General features: G+C 29.2%; 1 protein-coding gene across 2 annotated transcripts in view; it reads left to right on the top strand.

Annotated features, from left to right (window-relative positions):
• Positions 1-523: 523 nt before the first annotated feature.
• Positions 524-6000, top strand: part of LOC132751655 (uncharacterized) — a 32832-nt gene continuing 27355 nt past the window's right edge. The window contains exon 1 of one of the 2 annotated variants that reach the window (XM_060742207.1): positions 524-672. The gene's annotated coding sequence lies outside the window, so the exon portion shown is untranslated. Of the gene's footprint in view, positions 799-6000 lie in introns of both variants that reach the window. The other variant, XM_060742924.1, reaches the window with a different exon arrangement.

Raw genomic sequence — 6000 nt, 5'->3', positions numbered from 1 at the left:
CGGGTACTCCCATTTCTAATCAGTAGTCAGAACGATTTGTGTTTATTATTACTATATTGTTATGTCACAGAATAATGCACATTTTAAACAATTTAATTTGCATTTTATCAAATACAATTTACACGGCTAAAGATATAACTTGGACAAGCAAAATCACAGCATTAAGATCATAAATAACTAATGGCATATTTCGAGTATTAAATATCTAGTTTTTTGTACATTGCATTATAGTAGCATCTAACATTATATTAATATGGTAACAGTATATGCACTTATTATATTCTTCAGACATTATTAAATATAACACATATTTTAATTTTCACAAGTAACTGCCTATTGTCATTTCGATGGCCACATTCACCGCACGTATGGGCAATGTCAAAATTATTAGTTGCCTAATGCCTATTGTTATATATAACTATCCACTACTATATATTAGCCGCTCAGCTCATAAATTGTTAATAATTAAAAAAAAATATACAAGGTTAAGTCCTAATTTTCTGAGGAATACGGCAGATTAACATTTAAATGTAAAACTGTAATATTATACATTAAAATAAACCATATGATATCAGTAAAAAAATATGCACGTTATAAGCGGCTCGCTTTGTTAAATGACCGAAAGTGAAATAATGAATTAATTAATTAGCGGTTACTTTTGTATATAACGAGGTATTTATATAGAATATTTTACTTTTATTTAAATCTCATGATTAACATAAAGTAATTTTAGAAAACGGCGGGTCATTAAAATCTGAAAACCTCATAAAATTGAATGTTTGTTTCGTCAACGTAAAGGTAAAAGAAAATTATTTCTGTGTAATGCTTTGTGTTTCTCTAAGATTATAAATATTAATAATAAATGAGTATGTTTTGATATGCTATTGTTATAACTTGAAATCGAGATACTTCCGATCTCTTTCTTAAGAGTCAAAGATACACAATCCTGACATTTTTGTACTGAAAAAGTAGTATTGATATACTACAGCACTAATCATTCTAATGCTAGTGTTACTCTTATTTAATTTTCATCTACATCGATCTACATTATACATTTACATTATACCTATAGGATGATTTGGGGCTCTGATGGAAGGGCTCAGCCCTTTTTCGGTAGACAGACGTTTCACTATTGAGACTGTTCACACCAAGACGGTTCACACCAAGACGTTTCACTCCCAAATGGGAGTGAAACGTCTTGAAGACGGTTCACTCCCTTTTTATGCCAAAATTATTTTGATACAAGTTAAGTTTATGATATACTAAAACAGACCTTAAATATTAAACTGAACTAAAATAGACCTTAAATATTAAACTGAACTAAAATAGACCTTAAATTAATTAAAATAAATTAAAAAGTGGGATTTCACTTTTTTGTCAATGACTAAAAACTCAGTACTTTTAGTTCTATCAGTAAACATGGACTCAATAGGCAACTTTAATTTAAAGCATAACAATCCTGTGACAACAATTAACTTTGAGTAACGTGTTTTTTGTTGTTAATTTTAAACATGGGATAAAAAAAATGTTAAATTATTTAATGCTAGTATAGTGCTTTTGTGATATATGTCAAAAATTTTAATGACCATTGAAATAAGAAATTAGAAGCATTGGGACTTTTTCAATATTTGTCATGTATAATCATTTTTTTTACTAAAATTCATTATTATGGAGAAGTTTTTGTGTTTAAATTGGCTGTTGTCAAAAAATATTTTAATGGTCCAATAACCAACTGACTAACTAGTAAACTGTTGATGCTTAAGTGCAGTGTTTATACAACTGATTTAATAGTGGTGTCAAACTGTTAGTTGATTGTCTCAGTGTTTATACAACTAATTAGGCGATGAGATAACACCACAATTACTTTAGTTTGTTTAATGGCTACTGTTTAATAAATTGATGAAGAAAATAATTTATTTTATACACATGTTTCCCATTTCATTGTTTAAGACTTACAAAAAATAAGCATATTTAATATATTGATACTTTTTATTATTTGAATAATATTAATTACTTTACTGGAAGTGATTTCAATATTTAAACTGATACTTATAATATTATCTTTGTTGTTCTTTCTATGTTATTCTATTTTTTTTTTTAATTTACTTTAAATTCAATGAATCTATTTTCTCATGTTGTTACACTTATAAATAATAAAAAGGATATTTCAGAAATTTGTCTTTCATTTACACCTCTTATCACTATCAACCCATAATTAATTAAGTAATCTTCTAATAATTCATTTACTATACAATTGAAATCAACAAAATGAAACATTAAATTGAATTTCCTTTTTACACTGTTTGATATTAATGAAATTAAAATTTGTTAACTTTCCTAGTAAACATATCTAAAAATTGGGAGTGAAACGTCCATACAATTGACAAAATGGGAGTGAAACGTCTAGGTGTGAACCGTCTTGGGAGTGAAACGTCTCAATAGTGAAACGTCTTGGGAGTGAAATGTCTGACATTCTCCTTTTTCAGCCCCTCTTCTTTTGGCAAACTCACCACTACTTCACCAGCTTCAAAAACAAATGTGTTAAGTGCAAATTTACGAGATGAAAGCAAGTTAAAAGAGATGACTACAACTACAAGACTGAGATAAATGTTAAAAGCAAAGCTGACTTAAAAAAGAATAATTCCTTGTTTAAGAGTTGCACATCATATGATATGCAGAAGATTTTACTGGATGTAAGACAAAGAATTTATTTCTGTCAGGGTTCCCTCTGGGTAAATTTTAGTTTGCGGCACCAAATTCGCCAATCAGAAGAAATTGGAGCCAATGGCTCCAAAGTTGGAGCCAATAATTCTGCAAGAAAGACATGCTTATCTTAGTTGAGATATGCTAGCAGTTATATATCAATGTGATTACAAACCCATATTTATAATATTTTATTTTATTACAGCTGTTTATTATGTGAAATAGACATATACATACAAATGTATGTGGATTTCAAATTCCATTTAAATAAATACATGTGACAACATAAATGTAATCAAAAACATCATTTTAAGTCAGTAATGATGTTAGGAGGTCTGGTTTTGCCTAAAAGCAGTTCATCTTATTTCTTATTCACTCTTACTGACTTGTCTAAGCCAAGATATTTTCATCTTCCACTGCATTCTGGTAATCTACAATATGCAAAATAAAAAAGAAAAAAATTATTATAAATTAAATTCATCTAAAAATCAATGAAAAATATTGAAATAGATACCAAGTAGTACTTTTTAACATTGAAAAATATTGTTTATTTTAAAAGGTTTTGTGATTTATAAGACCACGGATTTATATTACAAGGATCGGACACTTTTGTTTAGCTTAAAGTCCCGTCACGCGCATGCTCGGAATCGGATAAAGGTGGACAGAACGAGATGGCGGTACTTGCGGAGTACGAAATATGACAGATTTTCACCGGAGTATGTGGTGTTATTGCAGCTTTGTGAAAAATTATACACATATGAATGCATTGATACAGTATCATTTTGTGTCGCTAAAGTATTATTATATGAAAATATGCTGATAGAACGCTGCAACGCTTAGTTAAAAAGTACCTAATTTAAAAAATATTCGCCTATTGTTTAGGCATACTCTCTACACTTCGCCGTCCTTTAACTTCAAGCACGAATTATTACCGCGATTCAGAATAAGATAATTATTTTTTACATTGTTTAATGATGGCATTGCAAAAAAACGTTTCTTGATTGCTAAAAAACTTTTAAAGAAATTCATGTTTGAAATGTGTCTTTATTTCTGTGAATTATTTCCAAATGATTTGTACATTTTTTATTTGATTACCTGTATATTAGTATAAATATAGTAAATATTCTACTATTAAGTGTATTAAATATATTTTCAGATCATTCTAGACAAGCATTCCTATATAGATGAATTCATTAGATTGGCAAGGAAGAAACTTTTATTGGCATAGAGAACAGCTGTTTTATAATATTATTTTTTATTTTGAAACATAATTTTTTCATAGATATCCTAAACAATTCACGTCAAATGATTTATTTATCACATGTTTATTTTCAACATTTTTCAGAGAAAGGACTATACAAATTTAGTTGTATATTTTCAATTTCATTTATAAATGTTAATAAAGAAAATAGATTTACATTGTATTTATATATATCCTCTTCAAAATCATTTTCTTACCACATATGCCATGAACTGTAGTTAAAGACCGTGCATATACAAAATATACATTCAAATTAGATTTGTTTTTTAAGATTGAGTGTTGCAATTATCACATGTAACCTGGTAATGAAAGTTTGGAAATAAAGTTTTTTAATTATCACTTACCCCCCCTTCAAAAGTAATTAAACTTGAAAGAAATTTAAGCGATGTGTAAAAAATAATCAACAGTTACTTTTATTTCGCAAAATACTGACTAAAACTGTAAAGATTTTTATTGTTTTTCTAGCGTTACATTAAAAAGTATAATAAATATCTTTCTACAGGCATTCAAATAAAAAGAATAATTAAAATATACGGATTAAAATATACGAGTGACATTAAAAAGGCCGGAATCGAGACAGCCACACGAGAGAACTTTACTGTTACGATGATTGTCTACTTCACTGCACCGACATTTGAAAACAGATTTACAAAAAATAATAATGATACAAATGATGAATGAAATTTAAATATTCTATGAATATGGCAATATTGACAATCTCGGCAATATTTTGTACTAAAAAATGAATAAATTTTCTTCACGTGTAAAGGCCTGCAATACATTACCCGTAAAACAATTGTGCGTTAATAAATTTGACTACATAACCCAACAAATCTTAAATATTGCATCTTTGATCATCTGTGAATAACTTACATCGGCTTCTTTTTTGTTTTGAAACTGAAAGTATTATGGTACCGTAATAATAAATTTCAAATACCTGCTTTTTATATAAAAAAATGTAAATTTACCGCGGATTTCGTCAAGTTAATTTTTTAACCGTCGTTGCGGACAGATAAACTGTACCTTTAAAAAATAAATTAGATATTTGAATTAACCAAGTATTTTTCTTTAAAATAAACTTTAAATTTCCAAAATCGGATAATAAATGAAAAAGCTATATGGTATTTTGTAAAGTAGGTATCCGTTGCGAACGGGCATTTACGCTTCGCGCCGGTAAATTATCGATCGATGTACCTTTATCGGGTGCACGACAAGATATTTAAGCATTTATATAGGGTTAACTGGGAGTGTCCGATCCCTGTAATATAAATCCGTGATAAGACTCTTTACCACTTTACGTTCAGATATAAAACATTATTAGTCCCCTACCGGTTTACCGGAGGGGACTTTAGGTTTACCCTCCGTCCGTCTGTCTGTCTGTCCGTCCGTCCGTCAGTCCGTCCGTCCACAAAACTGGATCCCGCGATAACGCAAAAAGTACTGAAAATATTTTAATGAAACTTGATATATGGATAGATGGCAGTATGGAGATTATGCACGTCTTTTTCTTTTCTTCCTATGTTGAAAATAATGGTTGCTATGGCAACAAATAGACTGAAAATATAGCAAATTTTACACATAACCTGGATCCCGCGATACCGCAAAAAGTACTGAAAATATTTTTATGAAACTTGATATATGGATAGATGGCAGTATGGAGATTATGCACGTCTTTTTCTTTTTTTCCTATGCTGAAAATTCTGGTTGCTATGGCAACAAATAGACTGAAAATATGGCAAATTTTACACATAACCTGGATCCAGTGATAACGCAAAAATTACTGAAAATATTTTTATGAAACTTGACATATTGGTAGATGGCAGTATGGAAATTATGCACATTCTTTTCTTATCTTCCTGTATTGAAAATTCTGGTTGCTATGGCAACAAATAGACTGAATTTCAAGATTTCTGATTCTAGTTTTTCAGTTTTTTCACTATAAGTTCTTTATTTCTTAAGGTATTTTCTTCAAACTTTAAATATAAGTTGCTAGTCATCAACCACATCATATGTGACAAAGTTTACAACTCTAGCAC

The sequence above is a fragment of the Ruditapes philippinarum genome, unplaced genomic scaffold, assembly GCF_026571515.1.
Source record: "Ruditapes philippinarum isolate M1 unplaced genomic scaffold, ASM2657151v2 ctg1911_1_1_1_1, whole genome shotgun sequence".
NCBI classification, from domain to species: domain Eukaryota; kingdom Metazoa; phylum Mollusca; class Bivalvia; order Venerida; family Veneridae; genus Ruditapes; species Ruditapes philippinarum.
Note: the sequence above shows the minus strand (reverse complement) of the source record. Positions and strands in the feature narration are given on the sequence as shown.